Source organism: Manis pentadactyla, chromosome 4 (assembly GCF_030020395.1).
Source record: "Manis pentadactyla isolate mManPen7 chromosome 4, mManPen7.hap1, whole genome shotgun sequence".
NCBI classification, from domain to species: Eukaryota; Metazoa; Chordata; class Mammalia; order Pholidota; family Manidae; genus Manis; species Manis pentadactyla.
Genome location: NC_080022.1, coordinates 138555052 through 138570241, shown reverse-complemented (window position 1 = coordinate 138570241; position 15190 = coordinate 138555052). Strand labels below are relative to the sequence as shown.

The 15190-nt window shown below is 38.4% G+C and overlaps 1 protein-coding gene across 2 annotated transcripts in view; it reads right to left on the bottom strand.

Annotated features, from left to right (window-relative positions):
* Positions 1 to 804: 804 nt before the first annotated feature.
* UBE2G1 (ubiquitin conjugating enzyme E2 G1) overlaps positions 805 to 15190 on the bottom strand; it is a 140707-nt gene continuing 126321 nt past the window's right edge. For both annotated transcript variants that reach the window (XM_057501012.1, XM_057501013.1), the window contains one exon: positions 805 to 3818. The gene's annotated coding sequence lies outside the window, so the exon portion shown is untranslated. The remainder of the gene's footprint in view (positions 3819 to 15190) is intronic.

Genomic DNA, 15190 nt, shown 5'->3' with positions numbered 1-15190 from the left:
GTATTTAAATTTCAGGGAAATCTTTAGACCATTCTGTAATAGTTTTATTTCAAATTTATTTATCAGGTAAATTAAACTCTGAAAATGACCCCCAATCTTTCCCAAACTACCCTCAAGGGTTTTGTTTCTAACTCAGCTCTGATTTAGCGGTCTGGCTCCATGTTCTTTGAGAATTTCTGTGAGTTTGTAAGGAAGAGGCCTTAGTAGGCACTGGCAGCTTATATATATCAAGACAAACTTTCAACACCTAATGCTGTACATCCAGATGCACTGTACACGTAAGGTTGCAGGGTGAAAGGCTGGATACTGCCATCCTATTAAGGAAAAAATTCTCACTCTTACTTTTTCCACTAGCTTACTAAGTGATCCTGGCAGGTATTTGGGTCAAGTTTGCCCACCTGTTCAGAGGACTGAAGGTAGTGATTGAGACGGTTCCCATGATCTCTTCTGGTTCACATTGAAATTGGGTACTTCATCGTTAGGCTCATCTTTATGGTAGAGTCAGTTTAGGCCAAAGACAAAATCCCCAATAGTGCTCTAACATGTGCTCATTTTATTTAAAGCTCTCAATCAGCATGTGCAGAACTCTGATTAAAAATGGGGTTTGGCCATATACTGGAAATTTTAAGACCATTCCATCAGGTTGGAAGTCAAATTCCCACACTCTGGTTCCTTCTGTAAATGAAGTTTTTAAAATTCTAAGGTTCCCCTGTAGACCCTTTGGTTATCATGTGCTGTTTATATAGAAAGAATCCCACAACTTGCTTTTGAGACCTGCATCCTAAAACCAAAATAGCCTCGTGATACAGCCTCTAAGTCATCATTTATTGATTTATAGAGCACCCATCACAAGATCGAGGTGCTTTACAATACAGTAAACATCACAACAGAACTCACATAGTTAAATACAATCAACAAATTACAGAACTAAAAAAAAAAAAAAAACTGTAATGAAGCAACATTATGTCAAATTTCAAAGATGCTGAGAGTGGCAGTACAAAAAAGGTAATTCCACCAACTGGAGACCAGACGGCAAAGATACACAGGCACCACATCCCAAAAAGGGCAGATTTGTAAAGGGTGAGTGAGCATATTAAATAAAACTTCACAACAGGGAATGAAGGCCATTAAAGATACTATGACACCCAAGTGATCACAGAACTAGTGCAATAAACTCATAAAGATATTACCTTATTATGACAAAGAAACCAACCTTATATGGATTTTAAACTCACAGAGGCCAGAAAGCCACTGAGATAATTCATCCCATGATGAGCACAAGCTGAAATCTGTAAGCCTTTACAAGAACTTGGAATAAATTTAGCAAATAGCCAACAGTTCTATAATCCATAATACTATGGAGATGCTATTGATAGTTGGCACAAAGTTAGGGAGAAAACCCCTTTTCCTAAAGCAGAGAGTACTCACCTCACACTAATGATGCGGCACTGGTGAGACAAACGCCACCTCAATCAGTGTCACCTGAGTGTGATTTAGTATCAAATGTAGAGGCATTTAATTCACACAGTCAGATGGATACTGGGAAAGGCACAGATGACACCTCTGACTGAGGAAAAGTCAAAACACCTATCAAGGCCTGTTTCCTAACGTAGCACGGTCAGTGTGCCAGATGGAATGGCATGTCAACAGTGGTGCACTCATTCCGGCTTTCCCTTCTACTCCCCTACATCTACCCTAAAAAACACATGGTTATACCCAAGTAACTGCAGTAAAGTGGCACTTAAACGTTCAAGAATATTTGTCCCTGAGTTACTAGGTCATTTGCTACTCCCCAAAGAGTCAAATACCAGGTTTTAACTCAACAGATTGCTAGCAAAATTACAGCAACAGGAGAGCAAAATTCAGACTCCATTTTGCAATAAGCAATTACCATGTGAATAATTTCTGATTCAAGAATAAAAGGGATGGCGTCCAAAGTCCCAGGTAGGTGTGCATTACTGGCACTTTGGGGGAACAATTTTTATAGTCTTTGAAAAAAATGTCACAAAGTCCTTGAAGAAAATTGAGCTACAATTATCAAATCAAATCAATTTTCACATTCAGTCATTACACATTTATGGGTTTTTATAATGATTCAGAACGGAGGACAGTCTGGGATTTAGAAAAATCACCCTCTACTGTGACTATATCCTCAACTATTTTATTTATGCTTTAAAAATGGCATGCATGGTTCGTGGGGGACTGAGCTACTTGCACAAAACCTTTCACTGCTTTGCCAAGGCATTTCTCCAAACCTCAGAGCAGAGATGTGTCAATTCTCACTGATTCTCACAATTAAATACTGTGTTCTATTTGGTTCTGTCCCTTATATGCCAAAGACTACTACTACTTTCCAATCCCAACCTCACACCAAACACAAGAGGAACCTGGGCCTGCCTTTAACACTGCACATGCTCATTTTACCATTTCCTTGTTTTAGAAAACTTATGAAAAATACTTATGCTCAAATATTAATAAATTCCAAGTGCACTATGTCAGTGACAGAATCCGTATGTCAAATAGAAAAGCATTTATATCCCTCTAATGCTGAGATTCACATAACAATCTAGATAGGGCCTAATACATATTCTGCCATGGCCATGTGATTTTTCAAGTATAAGTTTGTTTGCATAAGGAATCAACCTGAGATATTTCTAAACTGCACTTCTCTGGCATTCAGTATTATATAACCTTCATTCAATACAATAAAAGCCAACAACTTGACAATTATTGGAAAAAAAATTATATTTTGGAAGAACTCACTACATAAGGTGACAGAATTCCAAAATCAAATTACATGAAAATATACATCGCAATTTCTTTGTACAATAAACGGAGAAAAATCTGCAGTATAGAAGAATAGAGGAAAAGAAATACACAGGCTAAGTAGAAGAGTATGAGGGTACACAGCAGTTTAAATAGCAAATCCAGAAGTTAAGTAGAAAGCCTGTATAGCTCTGCATGCTTTATTCGTCCAACCTTAACATTAGGTAACCGGAGGGAAAGAATAAAACCAAATCAGAACTTTGTATTGTTTGGAGTAAATTTCAGTAAGTGGAATGCAGAACCAACTCTTTTTAGTTCTCCAGGATGACTAAATTCAAGAGCTCTCAACACGCAAAAAATGTTATTGCTACATCCAATCCAAGAGGTGGGTGCAACTGGAGTACAAAAAGGACAAAGCACCTAGTGATGACCACTCCTCTGAAGTCATCATTAAAAATCAAGTAGCTGCTTATTAAGTATTTTGTATTTGAATTAAATGACTGGAAAACTTCCCAGCAGGTAGGAGAGAAGAAAGCAAAGGGCAGTGTATCAAAACAAAGAAGATACAAAGTTTAGTAAATGAAAAGAGTTTAATGAAGTCTCAATGGTTTAAAGGAAATTCAATGGAAACTTTTAATCCTAATTGCTTTTCATCTGACATGCTTTAAGGAGTCCTTTAAAACTGATAAACAATATGGAAAAAAAGTTCTAAAATCTTTCAGAACTTACACGATTCTTACTCTACTACAAGAAAGCATTATTTGGTACAAGGTGTATTTGTGGATGTACATGAATAGTATATATATTATCCGGATCATGTTGTGCTATGTACAGGTCTTTACAATTCTTCCTGAAGGTTAAAACAGTTCATTAGAATTCAAAATGTGAAATCATCTGTAAGTTGGCACTTGTTAGGCTTTTGTCAGCACTGATACTGGCATGTTTTATTGCAGCCCAGTTCCAGCCAGTGTTTGCCAACTTGTTACAACAGAAGTCCAGCAATAGGTGGGTAGAGTGCAGGAAAAACAGTGCCATGTTTCTCAATTGGAGACCTACAACAAAAACACAAAACATTATATAATGAATTTATAAATTACAAATAATTAATTGCTTAGAAATTTTTATTTGTAGTCTATCTCTCTGGAAACAAATTCTTCATTTCATTTTAAGCTCACTTTTGTGCTTGTCCAAAATGGTAACCAAATGTGGCCATTATATTTTAAAATTTAAATAATAGTAAATAAAATCTAAAATTTAGTTCCTCAGTCACACTAACCATATTTCAGATGCTCAATATGGCTATGACTACTTTATTGGATAGCGCAGGGTATTTACATCAGTGTAGAAAGTTCCCTTCCATGGCTTTAACTTGATTTTCAAACTATTTCACGTTATATTACATCTAAATTCAAAAACAATAATTACTTAAAAGTCCAATGACTTGTAAATTTATAAACATTTAAGGCTGTTCAGGAAAGAACCTAACATGGCCACACTTCTCAACTAGATAAATTTATCCAAATTTGTAAATTCAGTCCAAAACCATTTTCTGCATGAGGCATTCCACCACTGTCCTTCTATCCCAATTATACTTTCCTAATGTTTTGTATATACTGGTCTCATGTTTTGAATTAGCTTAGAAGGAGAGAACTACTAAATAAAAATAACTACTATCTGACCAAGGGCCAAGCAGTGTACTAAGTGCTTTACAAAAACTTACCTAACAACTCCAAATAGCCAAAGCAATCTTGAGAAGGAAAAATAAAGCTGGAGGGATCACCCTCCTCGACTTCAAGCTCTACTACAAAGCCACAGTAATCAAGATAATTTGGTCCTGGCATAAAAACAAACCCACAGACCACTGGAACAGACTGGAAAGCCCAGATATAAACCCAAGCATATATGGTCAATTAATATATGATAAAGGAGCCATGGTTATACAGTGGGGAAATGACAGCCTCTCCAACAACTGGTGTTGGCAAAACTGGACAGCTACATGTAAGAGAATAAAACTGGATAATTGTCTAACCCCATACACAAAAGTAAACTCAAAATGGATCAAAGACCTGAATGTAAGCCATGAAACCATAAAACTCTTAGAAGAAAACATAGGCAAAAATCTCTTGAATACAAACATGAGCAACTTTTTCCTGAATGCATCTCCTCGGGCAAGGGAAACAAAAGCAAAAATGAACAAATGGGACTACATTCAAGCTAAAAAGCTTCTGTACAGCAAAGGACACCATTAGCAGAATAAAAAGGCATCCTGCAGTATGAAAGAATATATTTTGAATGACATATCTGACAAGGGGTTAACGTCCAAAATATATGAAGAACTCACATGCCTCAACACCAAAAAAGCAGGTAACCCTACTAAAAAAATGGGCAGAGGATCTGAGCAGACACTTCTCCAAGGAAGATATTCAGATGGCCAACAGGCACAAGAAAAGATGCTCCACATCACTAATTATCACAGAAATGCAAATTAAAACCATGAGATATCACCTCACACCAGTTAAGATGGCCAACATAGAAAAAACTAGGAACAACAAATGCTGGCAAGGATGCAGAGAAAAGGGAACACTCCTACACTGCTGGTGGAAATGTAAACTAGTTCAACCATTGTGCAAAGAGGTAGAGGTTCTTCAAAGAACTAAAAATAGGAATACTATTTGACCTGGGAATTCCACTCCTAGGAATTAACCCAAAGAAAACAAGTTCTAAGATTCAAAAAGACATATGCACCCCTATGTTTATTGCAGCACTATTTACAATAGACAAGAAACGGAAGCAACCTAAGTGTCCATCAGTAGATGAATGGATAAAGAAGAGGTGGTACATATACAAAGTGGAATACTATTCAGCCATAAGAAAGAAACAAATCCTACCATTTGCAACAACATGGATGGAGCTAGACGGTATTATGCTCAGTGAAATAAATGAGCCAGGCGGAGAAAGACAAGTACCAAATGATTTCCCTCATTTGTGGAGTATAATGACAAAGCAAAACTGAAGGAACAAAACAGCAGCAGACTCATAGACTCACAGACTACAAGAAAGGACAAGTGGTTGCCAAAAGGGAGGGGTGTGGGAGGGTGGGTGGAGAGTGAGGGAGAAGGGGATTGAGGGATATTATGTATAGTACACACAGTGTCAGGGGGTCATGGGGAAGACAGTGTAGCACAGAAGAAAAGTAGTGACTCTGTGGCATCTTACTACACTGATGGACAGTGACTGCAATGGGGTATGGGAGGGCTCGATAATATGGGTGAATGTAGTAATCACATTGTTTTTCATGTGAAACCTTCATAAGAGTGTCTATCAATGATACCTTAATAAGAAAAAAGAAAAAAAAAGAAGAAAACATTATCTAACCTAAAATAGGAGTTTTTCCCTATTTTACATAGAAAAGTGAGAGAAGGCCACACAGATTGTTAGGTGGCTGTTTCCTACTCAAAAAGTCAGGAAACCACTGGGTTAAAGTTCAAAGAAAAAATGTCTTATTTAGTGATTGGAGTTTCAGAGCCTATATTACATTGATGTGTGCGTTGAGTATGTAAGGGGAACAGGGAAAGGAGGCAGGGAGGAAAACACCTATTACTATTATATCAGATATCAGATCAAGTGTTCCAGAAACTCAAGACACTGGTTATCATCTGCCAAGCCCAATGCTGGGCACAAAGAGCCAGAATAGAAGATGACAAAGAATTAAGAGAGAATTTTAAGCACCTAACAAAGAAGCCAAAGGTAGTTAGCATTGTAGCAAATATTTAACTCACATCACACATGTTAAAAATATAGGATGTTTTCTCAAGTGCCAATGAATGTATCAATCTTACAATCACCCAAATTCAACCATACAAAAGCTGTGCTGTGGGTAGAAAAGCAAGCTGTGGGCTTATCTGTGGCCCTACAAGTGCCTACTTTCCTGGTTTGCTCTGCCACCCTAGGATAGCTCCGGAGTGGTAGAATTAAGATAAATTTCTCTCCAAAGGGGTTGTACCAATCAAAGTAAATGGCCTGGAACAAAACACTGAATGCACCAAGTACAATTATTTCACCATCACCAGAATCAGGTTCTACTATTTGCACACAAATACACAGATATATATAAACATATTAGAAGCTCTAAAGACATATCCTAAAACTTAAGAGACATCATTACGGAACAGGTATTTTAATTTTTAAGTTATGATACTTGAATGTTTTTCCAAAAACTATACCACACCAAAATTAATCCCTGGCCAATTAATCTCTTAGGGCTGGAAAATAACTGGGTAGAGAACTTGGGCATTCAGTAATCATTACCCTATGATAGAAACAAGAAATTTTCAGGCCAAAAAAAGAATCATTTATAAACTACTGCAGTGTAAACATAGTTTTACTACAGAGAGAACTAAGTGCTGAAAATCATTAAACACCTATGATCCGGCAATCCAGAACTTAACCATGAGGACTCTGCTTTAAGTAGCATCACCTTCTTGAGCAGAAACAGAAAAATCTGTTTGCCTCCTTTGAATAACAACATGCACTCTGAACAGAAAATAAGTGTCAATACACAAAAAGCAAGTTTGTCATTCTTTTCTCTACAAAGATATATAAAAATCTGAACTTAGCTGTATAACACTCTAAATAAATGGCACTGAACAGAAACAGTCATTTATTTATGTGAGCATATTGCATTTCTAACTCAAAATATATCTGCATGCCGTTAACGTCACACACTTTCTATATTAATTGGAATTATATCAACTGTATGCCATTTTGAAATGATTTAAGTATCTGGGGTTTTTTTGCCTCATTTTCCTGATTTTTAAACCTACAAATTTCAAAATGGTTCACCTGTGAAGGACATTAAGCATACTGTTCCATTTTTTAAATTTTCTTATCATTAATATAAAATCACATGAGCAGGGGAGGAGGAGCCAAGGTGGCGGCATGAATTGGGCAGCGGAAATCTCCTCCAAAAACCATATGTATTTTTGAAAATACAACAAATACAACTATTCCTAAAAAAGAGACCAGAAGATACAGTATATCAGCCAGGCTAAATCTACATCTGCGAGAACTCAGCACCTCATGAAGGAGGTAAGATACAAGCCACAGCCCAGTGTGACCCGAATGCACCCCCCACCCCAGCTCCGCGGTGGGAGGAAAGGACTCAGAGTGAGGAGGGAGTGGAAGCCCAGGACTGCTAAACAACCAGCTCTAGTAACCTGCACTGGGAGCCCAGACACAGAGTGTGTGGTGTGCTGGATATTAGGGAAATGGAACACTAAAATCTGGGAGTGGGTCCCTGCAGCTGGCACCCCTAGGACAAAAGAAAAGTGAGTGCTTTTTGAAAGTCTTAAAGGGACAGGGACCCCACCGATGGATGGAAGCGTCCTGGGTCACCCACCTCAGCAGCTGGGAATTGTGGGGAACTCCAGGTGCCCTAACCCTCTGGGAGGCAGGGCAGCTCTGAGGCCCCTCACGGCGATAAACAGCCTCCTGCCTATTCCCCCTCTGGCACAGCCCCACCATAGCAGGGAAGCGGCCTGAGAGCGGCCACGCCCAAAGCAACCGCCCAGAGCCTCCTCTGCAGCTGCTCGGGCCAGACTCAAGAGGCCCTGTCGGCGTGCAGCTACCCAGCACAAGCCGTTAGGGGTCGCAGTTCTCCCAGGAGAGGAAGGCCACGAGCAAGCAAGAAGGGACTTTGTTCTCCCAGCTGACATAAGCGCCAACTGCCCACAACTACTTCTATCACCATGAAAAGGCAGAAGAATTTGATTCAGACCAGAATCACACAGACAACCCCAAAGAAGGTGCCTGGGGAGATAGATTTAACCAATATTTCTGAAAAAGAATTCAAAATAAAGGTCATAACCATGCTGATGGAGGTGCAGAGGAATATGCAAGACCTAACAGATAAAGGTCAGAGGGAGAATACAGAAATAAAACAATCTCTGAAAGGACTTAAGAGCAGACTGCACGAGGTGCAAGAGGCTGGTAATGGAACAGAAAACAGAGAACAGGAACACAGAGAAGCTGAGGCAGAGAGAAATAAAAGGATGTTCAGGAATGAAAGAATATTAAGAGAACTGTATGACCAATCCAAATGGAACAATATCCACATTACAAGGGTACCAGAAGAAGAGCGAGAAAAAGGGACAGAAAGTGTATATGAAGAAATAATTACTGAAAACTTCCCCAAACTCGGGGAGGAAATAGTCTCTCAGACCACGGAAGCACACAGAACTCCCAACAGAAGGGACCCAAGGAGGACAACACCAAGACACATAATAATTAAAATGGCAAAAATCAAGGACAAGGACAGAGTACTAAAGGCAGCCACAGAGAGATATAAGGTCACCTACAAAGGAAAACCCATCAGGCTATCATCAGACTTCTCAACAGAAACTTTAAAGACTAGAAGAGAATGGCATGATATATTCAATGCAATGAAAAAGAATGGCGTTGAACCAAGGATACTATATCCAGCACGATTATCATTTAAATATGAAGGAGGGATTAAACAATTCCAAGACGAGCAAATGTTAAGGGAATTTGCCTCCCACAAACAACCTCTACAGGGTATTTCAGAGGTACTGCTCTAGATGGAAATACTCCTAAGGCTAAATAGATGTCACCGGAGAAAATAAAATCACGCCAAAGAAAGCAGACCAACCAAATACTAACTAAAGGCAAAACTAAAATCAACTAATCACAAAAACAGTCAAAGCAAATACAAAAGAGCACAGAATAAAACACCTAACATACAAAGAATGGAGGAGGAGGAATAAGAAGGGAGAGAAATAAAGAATCATCACACTGTGTTTATAATAGCTCAATAAGCGAGTTAAGTTAGACAGTTAGATAGTAAAGAAGCTAGCCTTGAACCTTTGGTAACCACAAATCTAAAGCCTCCCATGGCAATAAGTACCTATCTCTCAATAATCACCCTAAATGTAAATGGAATGAATGCACCAATCAAAAGACACGGAGTAATAGAATGGATAAAAAAGCAGGACCCATCTATATGCTGCTTACAAGAGACAAACCTCAAGCCCAAAAACATACACAGACTAAAAGTAAAGGGACGGAAAAAGATACTTCATGCAAACAACAGGGAGAAAAAAGCAGGTGATGCAGAACTAGTAACAGACAAAATAGACTTCAAAAAAAAGTAACAAGAGATAAAGAAGGACATTACATAATGATAAAGGAGGCAGTGCAGCAAGAGTATGTAACCATTATAAATATATATGCACCCAACACAGGAGCACCAGCATATGTGAAACAAATACTAACAGAACTAAAGGGGGAAATAGAATGCAATGCAATCATTTTCAGAGACTTCAACAAGCCACTCACCCCAAAGGATAGATCCACTGGACAGAAAATAAGTAAGGACACAGAGGCACTGAACAACACACTACAACAGATAGACCTAATAGACATCTACAGAACTCTACACCCAAAGCAGCAGGATATATATTCTTCTCAAGTGCACATGGAACATTTTCCAGAATAGACCACATACAAGGCCACAAAAAGAGCCTCAGTAAATTCAAAAAGATGGAAATTGCACCAACCAACTTTTCAGACCACAAAGGTATAAAACTAGAAATAAATTGCACAAAGAAAGCAAAAAGGCTCACAAACACATGGAGGCTGAACAACATGCTCCTAAATAATCAATGGATCAACGACCAAATTAAAATACAGATCAAGCAATATATAGAGACAAATGACAAAAACACCACAAAGCCCCAACTTCTGGGAGACACAGCAAAAGCAGTTCTAAGAGGAAAGTATATAGCAACCCAAGCATATTTAAAGAAGGAAGAACAATCCCAAATGAATAAAGTCAGAATTATTGAAATTGGGAAAAGAAGAACAAATGAGGCCTAAAGTCAGCAGAAGGAGGGACATAAAAAAGAACAGAGAATAAATAAATAAAATTGAGAAGAATAAAACAATAGAAAAAAAATCAATGAAACCAAGAGCTGGTTCTTTGAGAAAATAAAGAAATAGATAAGCCCCTAGCCAGACATATTAAGAAAAAAAGAGAATCAACACAGTCACCAGAATTGGAAATGAGAAAGGAAAAATCAGGACTGACCCCACAGAAATACAAAGAATTAATGAGAGAATACTAAGAAAACTTATATGCTAACAAGCTGGAAAACCTAGAAGAAATGGACAACCTCCTAGAAAAATACAACCCTCCAAGACTGGTCAAGGAAGAAACAGAAAATCTAAACAGACCAATTACCAGCAACAAAATTGAAGCAGTAATCAAAAAACTACCCAAGAGCAAAACCCCCGAGCCAGATGGATTTACCTTGGAACTTTATCAGACATACAGAGAAGACATAATACCCATTTCTCCTTAAAGTTTTCCAAAAAAATAGAAGAGGAGGGAATACTCCCAAACTCATTCTATGAAGCTAACATTACCCTAATACCAAAACCAGACAAAGACCCCACCAAAAAAGACAACTACAGACAAATATCCCTGATGAACATAGATGCAAAAATACTCAACAAAATATTAGCAAAGCAAATTCAAAAATACATCAAGAGGATCATACACCATGACCAAGTGGGAATCATCTCAGGGATGCAAGGATAGTATAACATTCGAAAATCCATTAACATCATCCACCACATAAACAAAAAGGACAAAAAACACATGACCATTTCCATAGACACTAAAAAAGCATTCGACAAAATTCAACATCCATTCATGATAAAAACTCTCAACAAAGTGGATGTAGAGGGCAAGTACCTCAACATAATATAGGCCATATATGATAAACCCACAGTCAATATCATACCTAACAGTGAGAAGCTGAAAGCTTTTCCTCTAAGATGGGGAACAAGACAGGGATGTCCATTCTCCCCACTGTTTCTCAACATAGTACTGGAGGTCCTAGTCACGGCAATTAGACAAAACAAAGAAGAAATACAAGGAATCCAGATTGGTAAAGAAGAAGTTAAACTGTCACTATTTGCAGATGACATGATATTGTACATAAAAAACCCTCAAGACTCCACTCCAAAACTACTAGAACTAATATCGGAATTCAGCAAAGCTGCAGGATACAAAATTAATACACAGAAATCTGTGGCTTTCCTATACATTAACAATGAACTAATAGAAAGAGAAATCAGGAAAACAACTACATTTACCATTTACAATTGTATCAAAAAGAATAAAATACCCAGGAATAAACCTAACCAAGGAGGTGAAAGACCTATACCCTGAAAACTACAAGACACTCTTAAGAGAAATTAAAGAAGACACTAACAAATGGGAACTCATCCCATGCTCTTGGCTAGGAAGAATTAATATCGTCAAAATGGCCATCCTGCCCAAAGCAATATACAGATTTGATGCAATCCCTATGAAACTACCAGCAACATTCTTCAATGAACTGGAACAAATAATTCAAAAATTCATATGGAAACACCAAAGACCCCAAATAGCCAAAGCAATCCTGAGAAAGAAGAATAAAGTAGGGGGGATCTCACTCCCCAACTTCAAGCTCTACTATAAAGCCACAGTAATCAAGACAATTTGGCACTATCACAAGAACAGACCCACAGACCAGTAGAACAGAATAGAGACTCCAGACATTAACCCAAACATGTACGGTCAATTAATATACAATAAAGGAGCCATGGACACACAATGGGGAAACGACAGCCTCTTCAACAGCTGGTGTTGGCAAAACTGGTCAGTGACATGTAAGAGAATGAAACTAGATCATTGTCTAACAACATACACAGAAGTAAATTCGAAATGGATCAAAGACCTGAATGTAAGTCATGAAACCATAAAACTCTTCAAAAAAAACATAGGCAAAAAAAATCTCTTGGACATAAACATGAGCGACTTCTTCATGTACATATCTCCCCGGGCAAGGGAAACAAAAGCAAAAATGAACAAGTGGGACTATATCAAGCTGAAAAGCTTCTGTACAGTAAAGGACACCATCAATAGAACAAAAAGGCATCCCTACAGTATGGGAGAATATACTCATAAATGACATATTCAATAAAGGGTTGACATCCAAAATATATAAAGAGCTTCCACACTTCAAAAAACAAAATGCAAATAATCCAATTAAGAAATGGGCAGAGGAGCTGAACAGACAATTCTCCAAAGAAGAAATTCAGATGGCCAACAGACACATGAAAAGATGCTCCACATCACTAGTCATCAGAAAAATGCAAATTAAAACCACAATGAGATATCACCTCACACCAGAAAGGACTGTCACCATCCAAAAGACACACAACAAAAAATGTTCACAAGGTTGTGGAGAAAGGGAAACCCTCCTACACTGCATGGGAATGTAAATTAGTCAACCATTGTAGAAAGCAGTATGGAGGTTCCTCAAAACCTCAAAATAGAAATACCATTTGACTCAGGAATTCCACTCCTAGGAATTTACCCTAAGAATACAGCAGCCCAGTTTGAAAAAGACAGATGCACCCCTATGTTTATCATAGCACTATTTACTACAGCCAAGAAATTGAAGCAACCTAAGTGTCCATCAGTAGATGAATGGATAAAGAAGATGTGGTACATATACACAATGGAATATTATTCAGCCTTAAGAAGAAAACAAATCCTACCATTTGCAACAACATGGATGGAGCTAGAGGGTATTATGCTCAGTGAAATAAGCCAGGTGGAGAAAGACAAGTGCCAAATGATTTCACTCATATGTGGAGTACCAGAACAAAGAAAAAAACTGAAGAAACAAAACAGCAGCAGAAACACAGAACCCAGGAATGCACTAACAGTTACCAAAGGGAAAGGCACTAGAGAGGATGGGTGGGAAGGGAGGGATAAGGGGGGTGGGGGAAGAAAGGGGTCATTAAGATTAGCATGTATAATGTGGGAGGCACGAGGAGGGCTGTGCAACACAGAGAAGACAAGTAGTGATTCTACAGCATTTACTATGCTGATGGACAGTGACTGTAATGGGGTTGTGGGGGGAACTTGGTGAAGGGGGGAGGCTAGTAAACATAATGTTCCTCATGTAATTGTAGATTAATGACACCAAAAAAAAAATCAAATGAGCAACACTGTGGTTACTAGATCCCCCCATTATCAAGTCCACCACACACCCCATTAGAGCTACTGTCCATCAGTGTAGTTAACATGCTATAGTCACTACTTGTCTTCTCTGTGCTATACTGCCTTCCGCTTGCCCAACCCTACATTGTGTCCTAAACATAATGCCCCTTTTCTCTTTCTCCCTCCCTTCCCACCCCCGCACCCCACCCAGTCCCTTTCCCTTTGGCAACTGTTAGTCCATTCTTGGGTTCTGTGTTTCTGCTGCTGTTTTGTTCCTTCAGTTCTTGCTTTGTTTTTATGCTCTACAGATGAGAGAAATCATTTGGTACTTGTATTTCTCTGCCTGGCTTATTTCATTTAACATAATAGCCTCTAGCTCCATCCATTTTGTGGCAAATGGTAGGATTTGTTTTCTTCTTAAGGCTGAATAATATTCCATTGTGTATATGTACCACCTTTTCTTTATCCATTCATCTACTGATGGACACTTAGGTTGCTTCCATTTCATGGCTGTAGTAAATAGTGCTGCGATAAACATAGGGGTGCATCTTTCTTTTTCAAACTGGGCTCCTGCATTCTTAGGGTAAATTCCTAGGAATGGAATTCCCAGGTCAAATGGTATCTCTATTTTGAGATTTTTGAGGAACCTCCATACTGCTTTCTACAATGGTTGAGCTGCTTTACATTCTCACCAGCAGTGTAGGAGGGTTCCCCTTTCTCCACATCCTCACCAGCATTTGCTGTTTCTAGTCTTTTCTATGTTGGCCATCCTAACTGGTGTGAGATGATATCTCATTGTGGTTTTAATTTGCATTTCCGTGATAATTAGTGATGTGGAGCATCTTTTCATGTGTCTGTTGGCCATCTGAATTTCTTCTTTGGAGAAGTGTCTGTTCATATCCTCTGCCCATTTTTTAATAGGTTACCTGCTTTTTGGGTGTTGAGGCATGTGAGTTCTTTATATATTTTGGATGTTAATCCCTTGTCAGATATGTCATTTAAAAATATATTCTCCCATACTGTAGGATGGCTTTTTGTTCTGCTAATTGTGTCCTTTGCTGAAAAGAAGCTTTTTAGCATGATGCAGTCCTATTTGTTCATTTTTGCTTTTGTTTCCCTTGCCGGTGGAGATACATTCAGGGAAAAGTTGTTTGTGTTTACATTCAGGAGATTTTTGCCTGTTTTCTTTTAAGAGTTTTATGGTTTCATGACTTCCATTCATGTCTTTCATGCATTTTGAGTTTACTTCTGTGTATGGGGTTAGACTATAATCCAGTTTCATTTTCTTCCATGTAGCTGTCCAGTTTTGCCAACACCAGCTGTTGAAGAGGCTGTCATTTCCCCATT